The 25,506-nt window shown below is 43.2% G+C and overlaps 1 long non-coding RNA gene across 1 annotated transcript in view; it reads right to left on the reverse strand.

Annotated features, from left to right (window-relative positions):
• Positions 1-3,501: 3,501 nt before the first annotated feature.
• Positions 3,502-25,506, reverse strand: part of LOC122463894 — a 61,490-nt gene continuing 39,485 nt past the window's right edge. The window contains exon 3 of the long non-coding RNA XR_006287617.1: positions 3,502-3,767. This is a non-coding gene — a long non-coding RNA (uncharacterized LOC122463894). The remainder of the gene's footprint in view (positions 3,768-25,506) is intronic.

Raw genomic sequence — 25,506 nt, forward strand, 5'->3', positions numbered from 1 at the left:
ACGTACCCCTAGAGTTTCATTGTGGGTTAATGGGCAATCATCCAGATTTTGCTTTAGATTATTACAATAATAAACACCAGGTAGCTCAATCAGTTAGACATTGCATCAGGATTACCAGTCAAGTGGACTGGCAATTGATAGGACTTGCTGAATTCCCCAAAGCAGAGTATCTACATCTGCATCAGTTGCCATCTTACATGTTTCCAGGCCTCCGTGCCCTGGAATCTGAGAAGAGATGTTGTTAGTGTCTTTAGTTTGAGAAGGCCTACCTGGAAATTTTTAACCTGTCACTGTGACAGGTGAAAAGCATTAGCCAGGGAATTGTGACAGGTCTAAGAGTGCTGTCAACAGAAGTGTTTTGTCTGGGGTTGTTACAGTTTCTGAGATTGACAGGTGTGGCTGGATGTTGCATGTTATTCATGTTGTCCTCTTCTTGGAATACTCATTAGCTGAGAAATCCAGTGGACACAGTTCTATACACTGTGTTCCTCCAGACAAGGAAATGTCACAAAAACTTCTATTAACTTCCTCAATATAGGCTGATGATGGGGCCTACTGGATGATGTTCATGTGGTTGATTTTGGAAGTTCCAACTGCAGACCTGATTTATGTGGATTTTTACTAGAAAGTCAAAGTCAAACGGCAAATCCAGATTCCCCATAGTCAGTATCTGTGTTCTGAAAATGTAACCCAGCCTACAGCTCTACAAATGCACCACAGTTCTGACTTGTAGTTTGCCTGCTATTCCAATTCTTGGGTATCCACATAGTTCTATCAATGCAGCTCAGTCAATTCTAGCCTGCGAGTCCATTGCAAATCCAATCCTGGCAGACCATACAACTCCACCAGTGCACTTTAATTCTGACATATAGCACCCGCGCTGTACCATTTGTTAGCCTCCCCCCCACCCCAATTTGCCAATATCCCTTTATTTAGACTTACAGCAGCCCCTGATATCTGTCTTCAGATCAGTTTTTTTTCACCCCACAGTCTAAAACATTTGAAAGAATCATCACACAACAGCTGCAAGGCTTGTTAGTGGGAATAGCTTTTATTGGATCTAAAAAGGCTCTAATCAGTCGTATTTGAATCAAATCAGGACTTGCAAAAATGTCATAGGAATTCCTTTTTTGGCCTCTTTTGATCAGCATCGGACTCCTACATTAAAAGTAGCACTTGCACTGCAACATCTACACTTGGAATCCTGGACTGAAGTTTTCACTTTATTATGTAAGGCGTTGATTTGAAGCTATCTGGGATTCAATGTGGCTCGAATTCCTTTTGTGGCTTTAGCTTTCTTAGTCCTGCATGCTAAAGCTTAGAATTTATGGAGGTGGCAGGTGACTTTGCCATAGGCTCAGAACTTCGGATCAAATTCTGACCTCAGTTGTAACAGTGCAAATCTAGATTGAATTCATTGATTTATATGGCATTGAGCTGGATTTATGTCTGTGTAACCCAAATCGAAATCTGGTCCTTTATCTATTTAGGATAGCTGGTGTCTGGCAACCAGATAAAAGTTTGGTATTTTTAATTCCATAGTTTTTGAATATATTAATGGAAATATTTGTGTTTCAATATTTGTATTACGAGTCAGACTGTGGCCCCATCTATGTGGCTGTGCAGAGGTAAAAGGAAAAGAGTTCAAGACAACCTCTCACCTCACATATTCCTGCACATCTCCCATCCACCTCCACTAGGTCACAGAGTTTAAGACCTGCAGGGACCATCAGATCATCTAGTCTAACCTCCTGTGTAGCACCGGCCACGAGCGCCAGCCAGCCCCACACACTAAACCCAACAACCAAAATTAAATGAAAATAATACAGCCCACAGGAGACTAGACTATGATGGGCCACAGGCAGAGAGTAGGAGGGAACCGAGGTGGACCAGTGCCTGAGGACCCAATAATGGCAGGGAAATGGTGATGTGAGATATACCCAGATAATCCTGGCAAGTGACCTGCACCCACACTCTGTAGAGGAAGGCAAAAATCCTCTAAAGTCACTGTCAATCTGACCTGGGGGAAATTCCTTCCTGACCCCACCTATGGCAGTCAGTTAGATCCTGAGCATGTGAGCAAGAACCAGCCAGCCAAGCACCTGAGAGAGAGAATGTTCATTGCTACTGCAGATTCCTGGGCCTCCCCATCCCATCCCCAGCCGTGGCCATCCCTGGTGCTACACAAAGAGATTTTTTAAAAAGAATACACCAGGGGAAATCCCTTCTTGACCCTGCCAGTGTCCAGCTGAAACCCTGAAGCATGAACTTTTAGAAACATAAGAGATAAAATGGAAGTGAGCCCCAAACTGCTGAGCCCTACCATCACAACTTTACAATTGCACTTGTCAATTTGTCCACTGCAGACGTGGAATGGAAAGCACAGTCTGAACATCCTGTTCTTACCCACACTCCGCGAAGTTGGATGGGAAGTGGGCAGAGTGGGGTAGGAATGGGTGGAGCCAGGAGGTCCCCAAATGTGCTTGCCAGCATAGTCAAACAACTGTGGGAATTTAGGGAGTAATAAAGTGCTGCTGGTATGGGCCAGAAACAGATAACTACTTGCTAAGAGCACGAAGTGACTGGGGAAGTAACTGTGCTGCTCTGAGGAATTGTATCTTGCGCAGGGCGACCAATGGAGGGACAATCTAGCCCTGAAAAAATAGTAGTTCTCCTTTTGGAGAGTGGGAATATTTCTGGCTCTTTCTTTGGACTAATTTTTTTCCTTTCTGTAGCATATATTCCACATTCCATAGCATGTGTTTTTTGATATGGAACACCAAAAGCAACCAGTTTGTATAGTCTAGACACTATACAGTAGAACCTCAGAGTTATGAACACCAGTCAACTGCACACCTCATTGGGAACCGGAAGTACGCAATCAGGCAGCAGCAGAGACAAAAAAGCAAATTCAGTACAGTACTGTGTTAAACGTAAACAACTAAAAAAATAAAGGGAAAGCAGCATTTGTCTTCTGCATAGTAAAGTTTCAAAGCTGTATTAAGATAATGTTCAGTTGTAAACTTTTGAAGGAACAACCAAAACATTTTGCTTGAATTGTGTGACATGGCTCATAATGCCACTTAGCACAAGACAGCATATTCTGGGCACAGGTAGGTTTGTAACTGAAAGGCAGGGTCCCTGCCAATTTAATACTAAACCCATGCAGCTAAACAATAGCTATAAAAGAATGTGTCTTTAGTTTTGTTTGCTGTGGCTCAAAGGCTAGGGATGTTTAGACCATGATGGAAAACAAAGCCTCATTGTGTCTATTGTAGAGTGATAAAATTGTCACATCCCAACTTTGAAAAAGAAGGGTTCCCAAAGCAATAGAATGGGTTAAGTAATTCCTTTTTGAAATTATTTCTCACTATGTGGGAAAAATTGGCTGCTTCATGCAGACACTAAGAGCTATTGTTCTATATTTCTTATAATTTCATTGCCTTTCTGCTCATTGCTGTAATGAAAATTTTTCAATAAGTAGCAAGTTATTAAAAAACAACACTGTAGAAGGAAAAACTGTCAGAGGCCAAATTCAAGCCATGAAAAAGGAAAACACTGGCAAAATTCTACATGTTTATTTTGATGTTTTCCCCCAAAAAATGTTAATATAGTTTTACCTTTTGAGGAAAGAAACCGGGATTTAGTGAGGAAGAACAGTCCTGTAGATAACGGAACGGTGTCAAATTCCGGGGTGTAGGTTTGGTTCCTGGCTCTGTTACAGAGTCTCTATGTGATCTTCACCTCTCTGGGTCTTAGTTCTCCATCTGTAAAATGAAGATAATAATTCTTTCATTCTCCCACCCTTTCTCTGTCTTCGTCTATTTAGACAGTAACCTCTTTGGGAGAAGGACCATCTCTTACTATGTGTCTGTACAGTGTAAGTACACTGTATAGACCCCAAATATCAGTGGGGTCTATTAGGGTGCTGCTGGTATAGAAATAATAACGGCTGAAAATGCAGGACAGTCTCAATGACATTTTCAGTGCGAATATAATTTGAAAGAAAGAGTGAACTGAGGTGCTATTTAACATGTTTAGCAATTTTTAATATTTTTAGGACCCCTTCAATACATTTTTATTGGGAGATCAACTCTCATAGCTTTTACCCCCACCCCCAGTTTGATAAAAAAAAAAAAGCGTTCTATGCACAGGATAAGTATCTAAAGCAAGCACAACACAACAAGATTGAACTAGGAGTGGGCAAAGATATGATGGAAGAATCTTCAGAAGGCGAATCAATCACCTGTTTTCATTCCCGCGTCTTGGAAAAAGCTTCAGATTTTCTCTGGGTACAGACTCCATGTGAAAAAACGTATGCAGAATTTTTTCTTCTGCAAGGATAGAGCCCAAACCAGACTTTAAAGGAAGCAGCGTCACACAACCTTAACTCTGGGGTCACTTCTCTGACTTCCTAATCCACAGCATAATAAAGTAAGTCTTTTCCTCTTCTACTGCTCCTCCCAGCTGTGGCCTAGGTGCTGAATTTTGACGGCCCCTCATAGATGCGACCTCAGGGAGCGTTTATCAGAAGATATATTCAAATACTGCACAGTCAGAGACAATTTGTATTCTCACCGAGGACACTGTTGTAAATGTGAGTAGAATTTGGGTAGACTAATCCAGTGGCTCTCAACCTTTCCAGACTACTGTACCCCTTTCAGGAGTCTGATTTGTCCTGCCTACCCCCAAGTTTCACCTCACTTAAAAATTACTCGCTTACAAAATCAGACATATAAATACAAAGGTGTCACAGCACACTATTACTGAAAAATTGCTGACTCTCATTTTTACCATATAATTATAAAATAAATCGATGGGAATATAAATATTGTACAGTACTTACATTTCAGTGTACGGTGTATAGAGCAGTATAAACAAGTTATTTTCTGAGTGAAATTTTAGTTTGTACTGACTTTCCCAGAGCTTTCTATGTCGCCTGTTGTAAAACTAGGCAAATATCTAGATGAGTTGATGGACCCCCTGGAAGACTTCTGCATACCCCCAAGGGTGCAAGTACCCCTGGTTGAGAACCACTTGACTAACTCATGTGCTTAAATGCTTTCCTGAAACAGGGCTAAAGTGCCCACAGTTAGCCTACTATTTCAGTTTCCTTCCATTTCTAGTTATAATCACGAGAATATTTCCTAGTCAAAACATAGGCAACATATTTACCTTTGAAGAAGCTGGTATCAAGATACATTGGATCACTGTGTTTTTCTCACCAAAAAATGACACAATTCCGATACGAGAAATATACCTGAGGTGCAAACTAAGAGTCCCCCAGACTCCAGTATCATATCTAGTTATTTACTGAGGGCAGTGCATTCGAATTATAAATGTAATGAATACACAGTAGCTCTGGATTCAGCTCAAGGTAAATCCGGATACAAAATGTGCGTTGATTCTGCTCAGTCCCATCAGAGCTGAACACCACACTAAGTGAGCATAGCATATTATGCTTACCCTTTACCTCTTGATATTCTTTTCACTTCTAATGGACCTTCCAATAAAAGCAGCTAGGATACAGACCTGTATTATCTGTTCAGGTACTTATATGGCTTCCGCTTTTGAAGTAAAGTACTGCATCTCCCACTCTTTAACGTATTTATCCTGACAACACCTGTGAGCTAGGGCAGTGCCTTTATCCCCATTACAGACAAGAACTGAAACATACAGAGACTTGCTCAAACTCACTTAGGAAATTGAACCAAGATTTCCCAAGTCACAGGCTAGTGATCTAACCACTGGACTTTACTTCCTCTCTTCTTGTCAGTAAGTGAAGGTGTTAGAAAGGGATGGTGGAAAGGTTTGGACACTCCATATTACTATCAAAAAAGCTGTGGAGGGAAATGAAAAAACTGACTATAGGAGTTCAGGGTTTCCATTTAGAATACGCTATTGTGGAAAGAGATACTAGCTTTTTCTAGTTTTAAGAAACCTTTTATCTCTTTCCTAAAGAAGCTTTGTCAATGTAAACTGAGCTGGAATTGTAACTGTTTAGTGATATCTTCACTTTTATATTGAGTGCCTGTGGCTTTATAATGCTTCTGTTGTAATGAGATACACTGCAGCAATGCCGACACCCTGAGACCCTCAAAGAAATAATGGGCTAGATCTCATGGCACTATGCCACTTTACACCAGCGAAGGATCTGACCTGATACATGTTTTATAATGAAAGTATCCCTGTGAGCAAGGTGGCTCATTCCATCTTTAGGCACAGTCTTATATCCCAAGGGCCTCATCCTTGAAAACCTAATATATCAGGGAATGAGCTGACCTCTAATTATTGGGTCTTAGGAAGAAACTTTCTCTGGGGCAAGGTTATCCCATAATTGCTCACTGCAGGGTTTCTTGCAGCTTCCTCTGGCGCATCTGCTACTAAAGAGAGGATACTGGATGAAGCCCAGTATGATCCATTATGGCCATTCTTATGTTGCTGTTCATTATCCACAACAGCAAAGTTGTACCTTGCAGCAGATTCACTTGTTCTCAATGAAGAAATCGTGCCTGGTTTTCAGAGAGAAATTGGGACAGAACAAAAGGACTCTCTAGAGAATTGCAAAAGGCGTGTGTTACTTTTTAATAATCCTTGTAACTACTGCCTCAAAATGTTCATCTGGCCAAAACAAAACAAAAACACACAACTGTTTAACTTTTTAACTTGATTTTTTGGCAGCTTGTGTCCAAGATAAATTTAAGAATTTGTGAGCTGTAGCTCACGAAAGCTTATGCTCAAATAAATTGGTTAGTCTCTAAGGTGCCACAAGTACTCCTTTTCTTTTCACAAAAAAAACACTAACTTTATAGATAGGTATTCAATACCTCTGTCAGTTTAAAGCATTATTTGGGTTACTAGGTTTCTCTCCCCCCCCCCCCCCCAAGAATAAGATTCTTAACAAGACAGGGAGGCAAATTATATATAAATATATATAAAAATATAAAGCCCCCTTAAGAGACAGCTCTCCTTTTAATAAGCATTAATATCAGCATATCAGCAGCACCCTTTACACTTAGGGCAGAAATGACAGTTTTATTAGCCTTTCTTTTGAAACTGATAAATTGGTTCAAGCTAAGGGGAGTCTTTTCAGCTGCCACCAAAAAAAAAAAAAAAAAAAGGAAGTATAAAGACAGTGACTAGCACTGGAGTTATTTAAAGCTCTACAGAAAATTCAAATAGACAGGAGATATCATATTGCAATCACCTTGGCTCTGCTGAGCCATGGAGGTTTTAAAATGCAAAAGTGCTTTTTAAACTCTCTGTACGTCTGTGCATCTGTCTGCTACTTTGGCCATTCGATATCTCCCTGCATAAAGGAACAGTTTATAGGATATGGGACATAGCTTCAGCTGGTGAAATCACCAAAGCTCCAAAGTGCCAGTTTTCACCAGCTGGGCATTTGGCCTTATCATCTTAAATCTTCCATTAAGAGCAGAAATCTTAGGCTCCTGTACTTCCTCCACCCACTTTAGACGCCGTTTTTGTTTGCATGTTAAATGGATGGGTCTCCTTAGGAATGATTTATCCATCCTGTGATTAGGTAAGAAAGGAATCAGGGCTAATGAAACTGCGAATGCTCACAAAAGAGAATGATTCAAAACTGGATAGGCAAATGCAGACTCACTGCGGGGATGGCTGTAAACAAGGCTTGGGAAAGGGAAAGCAACCAGACAAGAGGGAACAGAAATTTAGGTGAACAGGAAAGGAAGGTTAATTACCCTCCACATTGGACAGAGGACCCGGATTCTGATTCCCTGGGCTTTGGATTAGGCTTTTGGATTGTACTTGTGCAAGAGGGGAGGCCTCTGCAGCTGCGAAAAAAATTCTTCCGGGTGAAATCCTGCTATTGGTTTGAATGGTGTAAATCAGGAATAACTGATGGAGATGCTCCAGACTTGTGCTAGTTACACCTGTGTTAAAGTGCTTTGGGCGAGTGGGGCCCATTGGGTGAACATCTGGTGGGGGAGCCTCAGAGGGAATAGAAAGTAGTCAAGAGAGGGAAACTGGCTTCCTTTGATCAGCTCTTCACCACAGCACCTTATAAATTACCCACCCCTTCTCTGGCACAGGGGAACATAGTTAATGAAAGTAATAATAATAAACAACTTTGCAGTTTTCTGGCAGCATGAAAGAACATTTATTACAGGCTGACTATACTTAGGGAGAGGAATGCACCATACTGAATCAACAACACTGCTTCCTTTCAGTACCTTGAATGGCTGTTATCCAAACAATGACTCCACCTAACACTGCTCTGTTTACAAGACAGCATGGGTCATGTTCGCATCGCAGTATTGCTGAGTGGCAGATACCCCATGTTTAGTGTCTCTCTTTTGGCAGATACTGCAAAATCATTGGCCTCTTTGCAGAAAGAGTCTGATTCTTGTTATACTGATTTGGATGGTGCAAACGCATCAGAGGTGAGACTCACAGGAGGAGCTAGAGAGGAGGAGAAATCTTCAGACCAAGAGAGCAAATATTTGCCTCTGCTGAGCCCCATAATCATCATCCTTTAATACCATGGGTGAGCAATCAGAAAACAACTGCTCTGGTAAACCAACATGCTTGAGCCCTCAGGAAACAGGAAACACAATTCTACACAAACTTGATGGAACTGAATAAAGTCTATGGACATAACCCTAATTAATTGAGTATATTTGGATTCCTGTCCTCCAGTCTCTAATGTGTAAATTGCAGCAGCTGCAGCTGTATTGCAATGAGGATCAAATCGTGCCAAATATTATGTGTATTTCAGTTTGCAAATATTTGAGGCTTCAGCACGGGAAGGTTGACATAGCATTGCAATCAATTAAACAAACAAGCTACAAGGGTGCTATGGACTGGGAGCATAATGCTTCAGCAAATCTGGCCACTGGAGTGAATACATAAGAAAAAAATCCACTCACCATTGTGAAATCCATCATCCTGTTCACTTTCAGCACATAAAATCTAAGGGCTTGATTTATTGCTGGCAAAATCCAGGCTGCAGGCCCAATGGTGAAGGGCCAGAAGGGCATGGTGACCTAGAGCTTGCTGCTGCAGCCCTGACATTGAGTGGAACCAGCTGGAGACAGGGTGAAGCCAGGATATACTAATACTCAGAGTGAAGTTCACCTCTGTGCAGAGAATCAGGTCTGGTACGGATGTGAGCTTCACTGCGTGGCTTATGTGCCAATTACATCTCACTCAAGTTCTCAAAGTAGAGTTTAAGTGGTGCATTTGGCTTGTGCTGCATAGAGAGTGAATTTTACCCCCCATTCACTAATGAAAAATATGATCAGCGCATGCCTCCAACCAGACAATTCTTTATTATTATTTAGTACTTGTAATGTAGTAGCAGGTAGGGGCCCCAATAATGGATCAGACCCCATTGCGGTAGGTGCTGTACAAGCTCAGAACAAAAAGCCCATGAAGAGCTTCCAATGTTAAGTTCCAGATTTGTTTTGGATATCTGACCTGTTTGTGCATGCACACCCACACCCATATGCACACATCTCTGTTTACGCTTCTTCCAACACCCAGCATAGCTGTAGATCTCTTCACATGACTCCCCAACAAACCCGCTATGGGAGAAGGGAGAAGAAAGAGTCTTTGGATTGAGTAGAACAAGCCGCTGTTCATTTGTTAGGTGGACTAAACTCCGGAACAAGCCTGGGTCTTTAAAACGGAAGAGACTCCTCTGGGCCGTACTCTCACTGATTTCAAGGGGCATTTGCCTGAGTAACGACTGACTGAAAACTGGACAAGGACCATAGGATGCACATTGCCTAGTAGTGAAGCTCATGCAGCAGTTGGCCGGACCTGGCCCTTGCCCATGACATCTGTCATTCTTCTTTCTGACATTTGTCAGGCTGACTTAGGAACCCTATGGAGCTGACAAGCTCTTCTGCGTAGTATAAATAGGACTCGTTCGACATGTGTTTAACAATAGTAGATCATCTTCCTCCTGCCCTCTTTTATTGTTCTTGTCACAAGCAGAATGCACTCCTAACAAACTGAGCAGGGGCAGGCTACTGACTGAGCTGTGGTTGCTCCACTGTCCATCTGTATTATACACTGGGCAGTGAGGAGACAAGTCGCTGCTACATCTAATACTCCTCAGCTACTTGGCACAGCAGTCAGATGGGCACCTGGGTGGAAAACAGATGCACAGTTCATCACTTTGCTTTCGGGTCTGCAGATGGCAGGTCCGGCTGTATATTTCAGGTCTGTAAATGTTCCCCGGTTGACACTTGAGTATGCCGTGACTTTAGAATGTTGACAGGTTCCACTCCCAGCTCTTCTCAAAGCTTGCTTAGATCTTGGGAAGAGCAGAGGAGAAGCTGGGGGGGGGGGGGCGCAGGGTCAGAAATTTAAGCAAGCACAAGCATTTCAAAAAGTGCTGGTGAAAGGTGCTGCATCGAGAGATAAGAGACTGAACCTAGCCACAGCACAGGAACAGCCTGGGCTGCAAAAGGCAACACTGGGCAGCTGCATGGATGGACCTGAGTTAGACCACTTCTCTGGTGTCAGTGGGAAGGGACTGAGGTGGTTATTAGAACTTGTATGACAGGCCGACAGCTGGCAGAGTAGAAGCTTGCTTGACCTGTGCCCACAGGAAGGTCTGTGATGTTTGTAGGGGAAGGTTTTGTCACTGGAGGTGTGGGACACATACACTCATGCTGTGTCTGGGAGAAGCATCCTTGCCTTCAGCGTTCTAAGGGTTAAGGTCCAAATCCTGGCATCATTGAAGAAAATGGGAACTTGTGCATGGACTACCAGTTGGCCCAAATGGTTTATCCCTTAAAAAAAAAAAATCATTCACGTGACTTCATTCTGAAGTTATAGCATGCAGAGCATCTTCAGCACGGACTACACCTCTCTCAAGCAGAAACACATCTGATTGCACCCAACAGCTAGCTTTTATTATAGTTAATACATTTGGTACTAGAGAAAAATATACACCTAGAGGGTCACCTCATTTTGTATAATTAACTCCTGGACAGAGCGTTAGCACAAGATGTATGCGCCCCTGAAGTTATTTTAAGAGGGGACAACCCAACACACACTTTTCATGGTGTTATACCAGCTTTTCTGTGGACAAACCTCGAAGGATGAGAAACCGGCTCAGTCTCCATTTCTCGGTCTGTTATTGGCCTGTTTTGAAACTCTGACCATAAGCAAATTAGCACCAAATGAGATGGCGTGTGTGTGTGTGAAATGGACACTGGATCCAAACCAACAACTCATTTCACAGAGGCCAGACAGCTGTCTAACTTGCAGTGGTAATTACCTGGGCAGCATTCAGCAGCTGCTTGCAAGGGACAGTAACGCATTCCAGGTCTTGTGAGCAATTTCCATGCCAGTAGCCACTGCTGACATTTCCAAAAGCTCCTAAGTGACTTAGGGGCACAAATCAATGAAAGTCAATGGACCTCGTGATCCTAACCCATAAAGATCCATTGGGATCTTGAAAATCCTAATGGCCAAAATGTTCAAACCTGAGTGCATGAAGGTTGGCTCCTACATCCATATTCAGGCACCTAAATAGAAGTGGCCCGATAACAGAAGTGCTGAGCAACCAGAAACTCCACTCAAGGCAATAGGAGCTGTGCACATGCAAACACGAGGCTGCTTTTCTCCAGGTGGCAAACATCAGGCTCCCACGTTTGAAAATGTTGATCAGTATGAATGTGATTTGTTTATTAAGAGCAATTAGCAAAGTACCAAGTACCAAACTCTGACAAAAATCCTATACAAGAAGCCAAGGGAAGGAGTAAAATATATTTATCACTGTGTCTTTTTTGGTTGTCATTCTTTTTAATGCTATGTACCTACATTTATGTGATTTGTGCAGCAAAGTATGTTTATATTTGTATTTACATGAATCTCATTAGAGAAATACCTTCCATTCTGACACTGCATTTACCTTCCTAGAGATTTCAGAGTCTTATTCTTTTTTCTCATTTTCTTTTCATCCTACCTGAAAATGTGTCTTACATTCCTGTTTAGAAGATGAGATGTTTGCATTATGCATTCTAAATAAGAATTTATTTTTTTAAAAGGCAGGTTGACAGGGTCGTCAAACAAAATGTATTCAGAGTTAGTTTCCTGTCCTGAGGGAGTTATGCTTAAAGAATTTGATTTTAGGGTAAGATTAAAACAAGATGCAGTTTATGTGTAGAATGGCCAGTTAGTGTATGTTAAATTTTTCCAGCTGGAGAATGAAGCTGCGAGACACATTTTGTCATCACACTGTGTATTGTCAGAGCCAGTTTAGGAGATTGAGGGCAGGCAAGAAATAAAGCTGCATCTATTGACTCTTATCGATGCAGGGGGAAATTTTCAGGGGGGCCCAGCACCCACTGAATTTCAATGAGTTGTGCACGTAAATGCCCTTTGTCAATCTCTGCTCTCGGTCCTTACACAACCTGCATCACTATAGTATTTAGTATAGTATTTCACACATTAGTGAATTTGCCCTCAAACTATTCCCAATGAGGTAAGGAATTAGTATCACCATTTTGCAGATAGGGAACAGAGAGATGAAGTGTCCCACCCCAGGTCACACATGGAGGGTGTGGCAGAGGCTGGAACTGAAGCCACATCTCATGAGACCCTGTTCAGTGCTTTACCCACAAGACCACCCTTCCTTTTAAATGAATGTGCATATTTTAAGTACTTTCCTGTGAAGACACAAGCATTATTATCTGGATGATGCTGGGAATATAATAATCATAAAGCACATCCTCTGTGGGGGGCTGTCTCCTGTGCTTGGACATGTATAGACTCAGTCATCTAATTGTTGTTTTGTTTCTTCCCCCGTCTCTAGAGGAAGCATGGTCTTGCAATTAAGACACCGGAGTGGGACCTCAGGAGATCTGGATTCAATACCCAGCTCTGCTAAAGAATCCCTATATTACCTTGGGCAAGTCGCTTCATCTCTCTATGCGTCACTTCCCCATCTGTAAAATGGGGGTAAATAGGACTTCCTTTGTCTGTCTGGTCTATTTAGACTGTAAGCTCTCTGGTGCAGGGACAGTCTTTACCATGTGTCTGTACAGGACCTGGCACAATGGCACCCTGATATTGGTTGTGGCCTGTAGGCAGTACTGTAACACAAATAATTAATAATAAATCTCTCACTACTTTGATCCTATACTTCACCCCAATGATGGTAACACTGCTAGGGGCACTTCAATCCAAGAATCTCAAAGGTCTTTAGTCAAGCCTTTCACTGCCCCTGCAAGATTGGCAGATACTGCATGTCATTTTAAAGATAGGAAATTGAGGCACAAAGAAGTGAAGCGACTTGCCCAAGGTCACAGATTCAGTCAGTGGCGGAGCTGGGAATCAAAATCAGAAGTCCTGACTCTCAATATCTCCACTCTAACTACTAAAGGAAATAAAATAATGGAAAGGTCCCATTCACATGGGCAGACTGGCTCCTATTAATTCCCTAGACCCTATTTTTTGGCTGCTGCTGTTTAAAATTCTGGTATAACACTGCTGATTTTAATGGTATCTTTATCCTTATAGCAGGGATAAGGATGCTAGCACTCACTTATATATCCCCACTGTAATTTTTTCTCCACCAGGTACAGCTCTGCTTGGCAGACAGGGTACAGAATTGTTCCAGGCAGCATTCTTGTGACATTTCATTAAGCTGGCCTTTTTAAGTTTATCATTAGACATACTGGAGTCTTGCTGGAAGAACTTAATTACATCCTATTTTCCCAGACTGAAGATGCATTTGAAGAGTCAGCTTGCATGTTGATTTTCCTCCCGGCACTCCTGCTGGGTACAGTTTTACATTCACTCTCATGCTGGGGTCTCCATGCTCTTATCATTCACATCTGGTACCACTGGACTTTCCTAACTGCTGACATTTCTGCAAACTTCATGAGGGGTATCTGATGTTATGCAGAGGAGACCTGGCACTCTCCAGGGAACATAGAGATTGCCAGATTGGATCAGACCAGGGCCCATCTAGTCCACGATCCTGTCTCACAGTAGCAGCAACAGCTGCTTCAAAGCAAGATGCAAGAAACATGGTAGTAGGCAATTATGAAATTCACAGATAAGACTGAATGAACCATTGTGATTGTGACTTCCTGTATAACTCAGGCCATTGGACTTCCCTGAATTAATTCCTGTTCGGACTAGAGCGCATCTGGAACTGGCCCCCAGGGAAAGTTTCCTCCACATTAGCATGAAACATTAAAAACACCAGCTCTTTGAGACAGGGGCTCTCTCTTTCGCTTTGTGTGTGTACAACATCCAGCACAATAAAGCCCTGATTCTGATTCGGTTCTCCAGGCACTAGGATTGGCAGAAACGTTTAAATTTACTAAATCTTGATGAGAAATGTCATTTTGAATTTAGAGAAGACTTTTTGCCAAAATTTTGAATGTCAATGAAAAAAGGAGAATTTTTTTCAAAAACACTTTCTCCCATTTTTAAAATACTGTTTTACTAGCTGTAACAGGGCGGACTGGCCCCACACTGGGAATGAGAGGGTCAACCCTTCCCTGCTGGCAGAGGAAGCCACAACCCTGAGGCTCTGCTGGGCATGCTCCAACAGAGAGTCAAGTATAAAAGCCTGCAGAGCTGCTCAGTCAGGGCTGGTGGCTGAGGAAGGAGGATACCCAGCGGAGGCTCCAGCCCAGGAGCAGGGGCGACTCATACAGGAGGGAGCCAAGGGGCCAGGAAGTGGAACCAGAGCCTGGCAGCTGTGGGAACCCCAGGAAGCCCCAGGGGCTGAGGAACCTGAAGACCCTGATGCCACAGGGACTGCTACGTTTGGAGAACGGTAGGAACTGACCCAGGAAGGGGAAGGGAGTGGTATCTTCCACCACTCTGAGGGCAGTGTGTTGTGGTAGGATTCCCCGCTGACCCAGGGCAGATCACACCCTCAATGACAGGGCCCTGGGGTGGAGCCCGCTGAAGGCGGGTGGGCCCAGGCTCACCTGCTGCTTTTTGTGATGACATAGTTCACCGACCCCTCTCTTACCTCAAAGGAGGCAGATGAACTCTGGCCGCTGGGCCAAACTATCCTACAAGGGGAAGAGGACCTAGAGGGATTCTGGCCCTCAGGCCACACTGCTTTAGTAGTGCACTATAGAGACTCCGGCTGCTAGGCCATGCTATTCCACCAGAGGAAGAGAGTTTTGGGAGACTGTGGCCATTGGGCCATGCTGCTTTAGGAGCGCACTATAGGGACTCTGGCCGCTAGGCCACGCTATTCCACCAGGGGAAGAAGATTTAGAGGGACTCTGGCCATTGGTCCATACAGCTCTGACTACCGGGGAGGTTGTAGAACTGGCGTAGAAGCTGGGAGGTGGGGTTAACCATGCGCCCCCCGGAATCAAAGGGGTTGATGAGGTACAAAACCTGGCACACTAGCCCTAACTGTAGTACAAAGCAGTAGGATGATGGAAGGAGTAACAGCAGCAGAGTAAGGAAAATGGACTTAAAAAGAATAGATTTTAACAAACTCAAAACTGGAACAAATTATTAAACAATCTATTTGTAAACATCTAGAGAATAATAGGGTAATAGAAATAGCCAACATGAATTTATAGATAACAAATCATGTCAGAACAACCTAATTTCCTTCTTGGACAGGGTTACTGGCCTAGTGGACTGGGGGGAAGCAGTAGACATTATATATCTTGATTTTTAGTAAGGCTTTTCACACATTCCTTCAAGACATTTTCACAAGCAAACTAGGGAAATGTGGTCTAAGTGAATATATTATAAGGTACATTCACAATTCGTTATTCACAAAAGTTATCAATGGCTCATTGTCCTCCTAGGAGGATGTATCTAGTGGGGTCCTGCAGGGGTCTGTCCTTGGTCTGGTACTATTCAATGTTTTCATTGACTTGGATAATGGAGTAACATGCTTATAAAATTTTGCAGATGACACCAAGACTGAGGGGGTAGCTAATACTTTGGAGGACAGGATTAGAGTTTAGATAAATTGGAGAGATGGTTTGAAACCATCAAGGTTGTCTTCAGCAAAGATAAGTGAAAAGTACTACACCTAGGAAGGAAAAAAATCAACTGCCCAAATACAAAATGGAAAATAAATGGCTAGGCAGTAGTACAGCAGAAAAGGATGCGGGCATTATAGTGCATCTCAAATTGAATGAGAGCCATCAATGATGCAGTTGCAATAAAGGCTAATATTCTGGGTTGTACGAACAGGAATATTGTATGTAAGACATGGGAGATAACTGTCCCACTCCACTCGACTCTGGTGAGGCCTCAGCTGGAGTACCGTGTCCAGCTTTGGGTGCCAAACTTTAGGAAAGATGTGGACAAATTGGAGAGAGCAACAAACATGATAAAGGTTTAGAAAACCTGACCTATGAGGAAAGGTTAAAAAAAAACAGATGTCTTTAGTCTTGAGAAAGGAAGACTGAGGTTGGACCTGATAAGTCTTCAAATATGTTAAGGGCTGTTATAATAAAAAGATGGTGACCAATTGTACTCCATGCCAAGGGAGGACAAGTAGTAATGGGCTTAATCTGCAGCAAGGGAGATTTAAGTTAGACATTAGGAAAAATGTACTTAACTATATGAATAGTTTAGTACTTCAACTGGTTGCCTGGGAAGGTTGTGGAGTCCTCATTAGAGGTTTTAAAGAACCGGTTAGACAAATGTGTGGCAGGGATGGTCAAGGTTTACTTGGTTCTACCTCAGTGCAGCAGGCAGGACTTGATGACCTCTTGAGGTCCCTTCCAGCCCTACATTTCTACGATTCTATGCTTTCAAAAGAGCTCTGTGCCCAAATTCAAGGCCAGATTTTCAAAAGTTCAGCTCCCATTTGGGCACAAAATATGTGGCTAGATTTTCAAAGGCGCTCAGCCCATTGGATGCCCATTGGGTACTAAGCCCTTTTGAAATTCCGTCCCTTATTGAGCAACCTAAATGGGAATGGAGTTCTTTTGAAAATCTGGTCCATAATGCCTAAAATTCACCTGTAATGAGCACCACCCCTGTCCCTGCACCTCCAGCCACAAACTGGACTACACACTAGCAGGGAAAATTACCATTTGAGCGAGAGGAACAGCTCATGTAGCTGACAAAAATAGTAGGCTGTCATCTGCTGAGTGGAACAGCCACAAAAGGGGGATATGACAGACAGATTACAAGAAAACAAAAAACAAAACATGTTGTTGCTGCTATAAAAAACTCTTACATGGCTCTGAGAGGTTATGAATAGGGAACGCCAAGCCCTGTGTGACAAACAATGAATTCTCTTCCTTGCTGCAAGCAGAAGATGCTGTTCCTGTCTTTGAATCCCAGAGAGATTCAGTGGTCATTCATCTGGAAGTTTGATGATAAGTCATAAACCAAGCTTTCGTTTTGACCTTCACCACGCCAGGGTGGCAAAGGTGAAGTGAAATCACTGCCCTCGCCTGTAGCCATGCACAAATGCCACTGTGATAAATCATATATTTGTTTGTTTGGGATTTCTCCTTTCTGCCAGAGGAGTTCAAATAATAAATCATTAATTGTGGGTAACTGAATTTGGCTCTCTTTGGAAAACAGAGTCCTCCAGGCATGAGTCTCTTGCTTACACTCGTGTAAATCAGGTGTTACACTGCTGAAGTCAATGGAGTCACACCGGTACACGTGAGGGGAGAATCAGGAACTTAGCTGTTGCATTTTTTTAAAATAATCTCTGCTCTTTAGAATCCAATTCCCTTATCCTGCCTGCAAACAATAAAACCATTATTTAAAGGCAGGGCTTTCTAGCTGGGTTCCACACTTTGACACAAACAATGGCTACTTACTCAGAGATATTAATATATAACACCCACAAAGAGTCATTTGTTAGTACATGCAGTAGAAATCTATCCATGCTGTAACAGTGAAGTCAGTATTTCAATGTAAGCCGATATTTTCATGGGTTCTGTCTCAACTATAAAAAAAATGGTACATGGCAGGAATTTAGCACTTATAGTTTTCAAATCAGGAGCAATTATGAATATCTGGAGTTCAGGGTTGAAGTTCGTTGGTAAATTCAGTGTTTGTGAAAAGAGGGGTTTTAGGCATTATTTGGCCAAGATCAGCGTTTTTCAAACTGGGGTCTGCGAGAGTATGTGGGGCCTGCTGACTAACTCTTCCCCCTCCCTCCCTCAACTCCTCCCCTGCCCTCCCAGCGCCTCCTGCATGCTGGGAAACAACTGTTCATCAGTGTGCAGGAGGCACTGGGAGGGAGAGGAGGAGCAGGGATGGGGCGTGCTCAGGGGAGGGGGCGGAATCACATCCGGGGCCGTTGGCCCCACTGATCAACTCCTTCCCCGTGCCTCCTGCATGCCAGGGAACAGCTGTTCAGGGGCATGCAGGAGGAGCTGGGAGAGAGAGGGAGGAGTGGGTATGGGGCGTGCTTGGGCGAGGGGGCAGAAAGAGGCATAGAAGAGGAGGGGCAGGGGCAGAGCAGGGGCAGGAAAAGGATGGAGTGGAGGAGGGGCCTGGGGCTGAGCAGAGGGTTTCGGGGGTCTGTAAAAATTTTTTAATCAACATGGGGGTCCTCAGGTTGTTAAAGTTTGAGAATCACTGGCCTAGATGCATCCCTCACTCAGCCCTGGTAATGCTAAGATTGCTATTTATTTTGTGCTCATTAACGCTGTACGGCCCAGCCCTGAGGTGCTAATGGCATCTCAATCTTGCCCTGCAGCACATCCTGCTTTTCCAGTTCCATAGCCCCAAGGGCAGGGGCCATCAATCAAGGCAACCCGGCCTTTCCAACCCTTGAAATTCCCTGCAGCTCTGCCAACATGCCTCACTCCAGCCATGCTGCACACTCTGCTAGTCCAATCCTAAACCCCTTCTCAGCTCTGTAAATGCATCTCTATCTTGCCCTGAAGCAGCCTCTCCCTCCCTCTCTCTCAAACTGCTGTAATTCTTTACAAAAATTGTCTTGGGTTTTTTTTAAGTTATTCTTCCAGAAGGTGGACTGGTGCCTGGGGGTATTTTGGAATTAGACAAAGCAAAAGGGCACACCTAGTTATTTTGTGCAGAATAGCTGCAGAATGCACAGTGCAGTGAAAAAAAAAATCAGGACATTCAGCAGGAATATAAAGCCTGGCGTCCTGTGACCTGATTCTATTCTCATTAGAGCTGGTGTACAGCAGGAGTAGTCCCCACAGAAGTCAATCAAGTTATACCGAGTGTAAGTGATATCAGAATCAGCCCCTTAGTTATCTGTTGTTACTGGCTGTGTTACAGAACCTCTATGGTTTCTGCATATTCTTGAAAAACCGAGTTAGGTCTCAACAGCCTCAGATGAAACATTTTTCAGAGTAGCAGCCGTGTTAGTCTGTAGTCGCAAAACGGACATCTTTAAATGTGGAGTTACATAAATAATCCACTACATACAAAAATCCCAAAGCTCCTAAATACATATGGCATAGTCTGGGCTATCTTCTGAGTCTATGATCTGCCCAGTGTAAAGGGAATTGCATTGTTGTGCTGTCTCTACAGCAGCCCAGGCAGGAAACTGGGACTCAAACGCATGGTGGCAGAGGATGTCCTAGTTCTTAGTTTGTAAAGATTGTACTAGCTGTTTCCAGAAGACTGAGTAGATTCAGGCTGAGCTGGTTGCTGACAGTATCAGCAACAATCATTATAACAAAAAAGGTACTGTACCTTCTCTTCAACTAGCCTCACCCTTGAGTACTCACTAAACATTCTAGGCTTTCAGATGAGAATAATACACTCAGGCCAAGGAGCAGATTCCCTGCAGAGGTGGTGGAGGTGCTACCACTCAAGACATTTAGCACAGATTAGACAGGGATGGGGGTAATAAAAATTCCTACAAAGTGCAGGGGTCGGAGCCCAACGATGACCCAAATGTCCTTATAGGAGTGACTCAGTGAGGCTCAGTGGAGTGGAGAGAGGCTGCAACCCTCTTCTCAATGTGCCTGCAAGGCATCTGACTCCTTTCACAACATAAAGCATTCCAGGTCATCCATCCATCTAATTTAGACCATCAGTGGTTATTAAAAGGAACCTTTTACCTAAGCTCTCTCAATGCCAGACAGGTCTTGAAAACAGCAATTTAAAGACTTCTGTAGAGGTGGGGAGGAAAAGAAAAGAACCATTCTAACAAATGCTGCAAATGGGCCAGGAGGAGCGAGGAAGAGAGGAAAAACCATCAATTAGAAAATTAGTTCCGGGTATATTTGTTTAGTTTTCTATGAGTTTGAAAAGCAACGGTGTAGTTTTGCCGAGTCCAGTCTAGACACAAGATACAATTCTGAGCTTAGTTAAAAATAAAAAAAAAAACTAACAAAACATCCTTAAGCCTTAGCTCTGCTAGTTTCTATGCCCAATTTGATGCACAGTATGTGGAGGCTCCCAGCCCCAAGCCATGGAAAATAGCACTCTGAATGCTACTCAGTGCCATTCCATGTAGCTCAATGTTCACCTTGGGCATATTTTCAGCTTTATATAATTTCAATTAATCCTTTATGATCTGCAGTGAGAGAGATGCCAAGCAGCGGAACGCCTGCTACCAGTTTCCAGCCACGGCTGTTCGCAGCTACACAATCTGTCTACTTCTTCAGTACAAAGGGGTCCTTTATCCATGCTAATCTAATTAAAATTAGGCAACACTATGGATGCAGCTGCTTTAAAAAGGAAGATGTTTCTTTGGGTTGGTTCATGTGCTCTACACCGTGTGACCAAGCTTGCCTCTGGGTCCTGCGTTTCCTGGCGGATTTCGCAAGCCTCAGAGGCTCACTGTGACCCTGCACGTAACCCTTCTCTCTCTAGAGACAAGGGTCACAGTCTGCTGAGCCATTTTCATCATAAGACAGCGAGGGAGGTGAGGAGAAGTTATCCTTCCTTGCACAGTCTCTGTCTCCCAGCCTCTGTGATTAATCAGGGGGCAAAGGGGGGGGGGGAGCCCAGGCCCACCCTCTACTCCGGGCTCCAGCCCAGGGACCTTAATTGTATCAGCTATGATAGCTGACCTTTTAGAAACATGACATGTACAATTCCCTGGGCTACTTCCCCCACAGCAGCCCTCACTTCCTCAAGCTCCACTTCACCCTTACCTCAGGGCCTCCTTCCTTGTGCCTGATATGGTGTGTACTGCTCAGCCTCTCCACCAGCACAACTTCCTCCCACAGCTCCTGACATGCACCCCCACCTGACTGGCTGGGAGGCTTTTAACTAGTTTCAGCCAGACCCTGATTGGCTTCAGGTGTCCCAATCAACCTAGCCTTCTCCCTGCCTTCTGGAAAGTTCTTAATTGGCCTCAGGTGTCTCAATTGACCTGGAGCAGCTGCCATTTCACTTATCCAGGTACCAGGGATTTATTTAGCCTGGAGCTAATATATCTATCTCCCACTACTTTTCTATAGCCATCTGGCCTTGCTCCGTCACAACTGCCAGATAGTAGACTTCCACTGTTTGCTTATGTGAGTCTTGGGCATGCTGGGAATGTGGACAAACATATTAGAATATATTGTCACTGCAGAGTTAGCCAGTGTTTTTACTCCAGTGTTGTCTCTAACTGCCCCACCTTCCATACTCAAAACCTTCTCATCTGAGTTTAATGGTGCTTTCAACCCAAGCTAGCTAGCCTGGCTGCAGCTGTGGGTTAGAGCCTGGACTTCAATTTCACTTGGGCTGGAACTTGACCACTCTGCAGTGTGGAAACAAGCTAAATCATTGGAGTGCTGATAGTCCTCTAAAGCCTTCCCCGAGTCCCCACCCCCACATGCCCAGAAGGGACTGGAAAGTTCTCCGACAGTTCACTGGGAAGGAATCACAGAGTGGCTCAGCATACCACAGCACAAAGATTCCAGGCAATATGCCTCCAGAAGTCCTAGTAGCACAGAAACAGTAACTCAGGATGGGCTTTGCAGTCCAGCTGCTCACACCTGGGCTAGGCTTACCCAGGTGCCACCTCCTGGGATAACTCTATGGTGTAGGCATACCCTTTGTAAGAATCAAGGTCTCTCACTGTTCTACAGCCCTGGCCTTGGATGGTTATGGAGCAGTGTGGAAAAGCAGAGTCATATCCAGCCCTTCTGAGCTAGAAGCCAGGTGGTGCCGAGGGTGTTAGATGTTTGTGAATGAGCTTTATAGGGGTCTCTTCTCAGAGATCTGTCAGACCTTCTCCTCCACAAGCAGGGAAAAACCCAACCATATTCTTTCTGTGAAGAGGGGATTTGCTGTCACAGACATGTGACATTGCATTGGATCATCTTTGCATCACATGAAATGTGATCCAGGAAGGCTTCCGTGTCTCCAGAGTATTGCATTAAGAAACATGCTTGAGCCTATTTTGGGGAAGTTCTATGGCCTGTGTTGTACAGGAGGACAGACTAGATGATCCCAATGGAAGCAATAGATGTCATAGATCTTGACTTCGCTACTTGGAAAGATAAGGGAGCAAATAAACAATTAGCACCTAGAAGATAATAAGGTGATAAGTAACAGTCAGCATGAATTTGTCAAGAACAAATCATGTCAAACCAACCTAATATCCTTCTTTGACAGGGTGATATGACTTGTGGATAGGGAGAAGCAGTAGATGCAATATCTTGACTTCAGTAAAATTTGATATAGTCTCACATGACCTTCTCATAAAACAAATTTAAGAAAACAGTCTAGATGAACCTGCTATAAACTGAGTGCACAAATGGTTGGAAAACCGCACTCAGAATGTAGTTATCAATGGTTCACAGTCAAGCTGGAATGGTATAATCGAGTGGGGATACAGCAGGGATCTGTTCTGGGTCTGTCCCGTTCTATTCAGTATCTTCATAAATGATTTGAACAATGGCACAGACAGCACACTTATAAAGTTTGAGGTTGATACCACGCTGGGAGTGGTTGCAACCACTTTGGAGGACAAGATTAGAATTCAAAATCACTGTGACAAACTCAAGAAATGGTCTGAAATAAATAGGACAAAATTCAATAAGAACAAATGAAAAGTACGATGCTTAGAAAGGAATAATCAATTGCACAAATACAAAATGGGAAAAGACTGCCCAGGAAGGAGTACTGCAGAAAGGGATCTGGGGGTTATAGTGTTTTACAAACTAAATGTGAGTCAACAACATAATACTACTAGGAAAAAAAAATTGATCATCATTCTGGGTTTATTAGGAGAAGTGTTGTAACCAAGACACAAGAAGTAATTCTTCCACTCTACTCAGCACTGATAAGGCCTCAAATGGAGTACTGTGTCCAGTTCTGGGCATCACACTTCAGGGAAGATGTGGACAAATTGAAGAAAGTTCAGAGAACAACAACAAAGAGTAAAGGTCTAGAAAACATGACCTACAACAAGGAAAGATTTAAACAAATGGTGTTTTTTCAGTCTGGATAAGAGAAGACTGAGGCGGGGGGACATGATAACAATCCAGTATGTAAAAGGTTGTTATGAAGAGGAGGGTGAGATGTTGTCCTGTCCTCAGTGATTAAAGAGAACAAGAAGCAATGGGCTTAAATTGTAGCAAAGGAGATTTAGGTTGGACATTAGCAAAAGCTTCATAACTGTAAGGATAGTTAAACACTAGAACAAATTACCTAGGGAATCTCTGTCATTGGAGGCTTTTAAGAACAGGTTAGTCAAACATCTGTCAGGGATGATCTAGCTAATGCTTAGTCCTGCCCATGAGCGCAGGGGACTGGACTAGATGACCTCTTGAGGTCTCCTTCAGTCCTAAATTTCTAAGATACTAACTAATACAGCAACAAATAATGGTTAAGAAAAGAAAAAGTGTAGCCTGAAGGGAATTCTCTATGCATTGAAACTCATAATAAGGAATAGGCTGTTTGGGAGAGTTACTTGTGGAACCTGTTTTGCATAGATTTCTGAAGAAAAGTGAAAGAGAGGAACTATTGCTTATTGGAGAGAGGAGGTGATTTGGAATAAGGACCCCGAGCTAAATTCCTCGTTCTCCCATTGACTTAGTGTGACCTTGAGAGAATATTAGCCTCTTTGTGGACCACTTTCTCTGTACATAAAATGGGAATAATAATACCGACTTACTCGGCTCACCACAGTTCATTAATTTTTTGCAAAGTTCTTTCAGAGACGCTGATGAAAAGATACTAAGTGCTAAGATCCAGGAAGAACACCCCCACAAACCAAGAATGTGCACATTTTGATCCCCCGCTTAGGAGTGTGAGCTCAGGCACCAGATCTTCTGCTGGTGTAAACTGGCGTAGCTTCACGGACTTCAACGCAGCTCAGATGTCAACTGAGGAGCCGATCCTCAATTTTCTATCTATTAGAATTTCAGAGATATCCTGCACCATCCGCTGAGGCAGCGTAGAGAATAGCTCACGGCAAGAGTTAAGAGAACCAACAGAGCAAAAAATAGCCCTTCTTATTGTAAAGTAAAGGTCAGGGAGAAATGTAAATTGACTCCACCTGGATATTCACCTGGGAGAAGAAACAACCAGTTTAAAATAGAGACATAATTCCTTAAAATAAAGGATGGTAAGTTGTGTGTGAGCAGGACTAATTTGTTGCAACAATACAAGACTCATGCTTGTATTTATATTATTGTGATCTAATTTTAAAGGAGCTGCAGGTTTTTCCACATTGAGTGAAGTAAGTTCATGCTCCCACCCCTATCCCTTGCTTACAGCCATGTGCTAAGGAGCACGAACTACAGCAGTGTAGAGCTACCACAATCTATCGACCCTCACTGGACATTAACAAGTATAATATTTCAGAGATGGGGTGAGTTTTGGCAGGATGGATATAGTCAACTAACTGAGCAATTGGATTACCACAACTGTGTATTCACTTTTAAACCACCAAAATCCCGGTACTAACTCAGTATTGCTTGTATGTTCCCAGAATAAATTTAAACAAAGCAATAATCAAGGGACTAATCAGACATTCTAGTCTGCTTTAAGGCAAACACGGGACTGTTCAAAGTTTGATTTCCTGTGCGTGCTTTCCTAGCTCTACTATAGATTTCACTTATCAGTTTTCTTCATCTAAAACATAGCATGGCATTAGGAATGGTGTTATGTTATTCTACCTGGACCTAGACCCTGTGCAGCTTCCAGGATCTGTACCAGTTCTGTAGTGGGAAAAGTACCCTGTGAATTGGATCGCATATCAGGATGCAGAACTCCCCATTTTTGGTATTTCTCTATGAAATTGAAAAATGGGCTCATTGCCATCAGATACTTCACAGGGGCATAGGATTTTTTTAAAACAGGAAATGGCCACCATTTTCAGCAAAGCTGGTTTCTCCATTAAAACATCCAGGATTTCAAGGAGGCTTTGAAGCAATAAATCAAAATTTGTCCAAATTTCCCAAAACCAATTCAGGCAGAGGGTCTGTGCAAAATCACCTGAAATGAAGCAATGGATATTTGAATGAAAAAAGAAAAGGAGTACTTGTGGCACCTTAGAGACTTACAAATTTATTTGAGCATAAGCTTTTGTGAGCTACAGCTCACTTCACTGGATGCATTCAAAAGCTTATGCTCAAATAAATTTGTTAGTCTCTAAGGTGC

The sequence above is a fragment of the Chelonia mydas genome, chromosome 26, assembly GCF_015237465.2.
Source record: "Chelonia mydas isolate rCheMyd1 chromosome 26, rCheMyd1.pri.v2, whole genome shotgun sequence".
Lineage (NCBI taxonomy): Eukaryota > Metazoa > Chordata > Testudines > Cheloniidae > Chelonia > Chelonia mydas.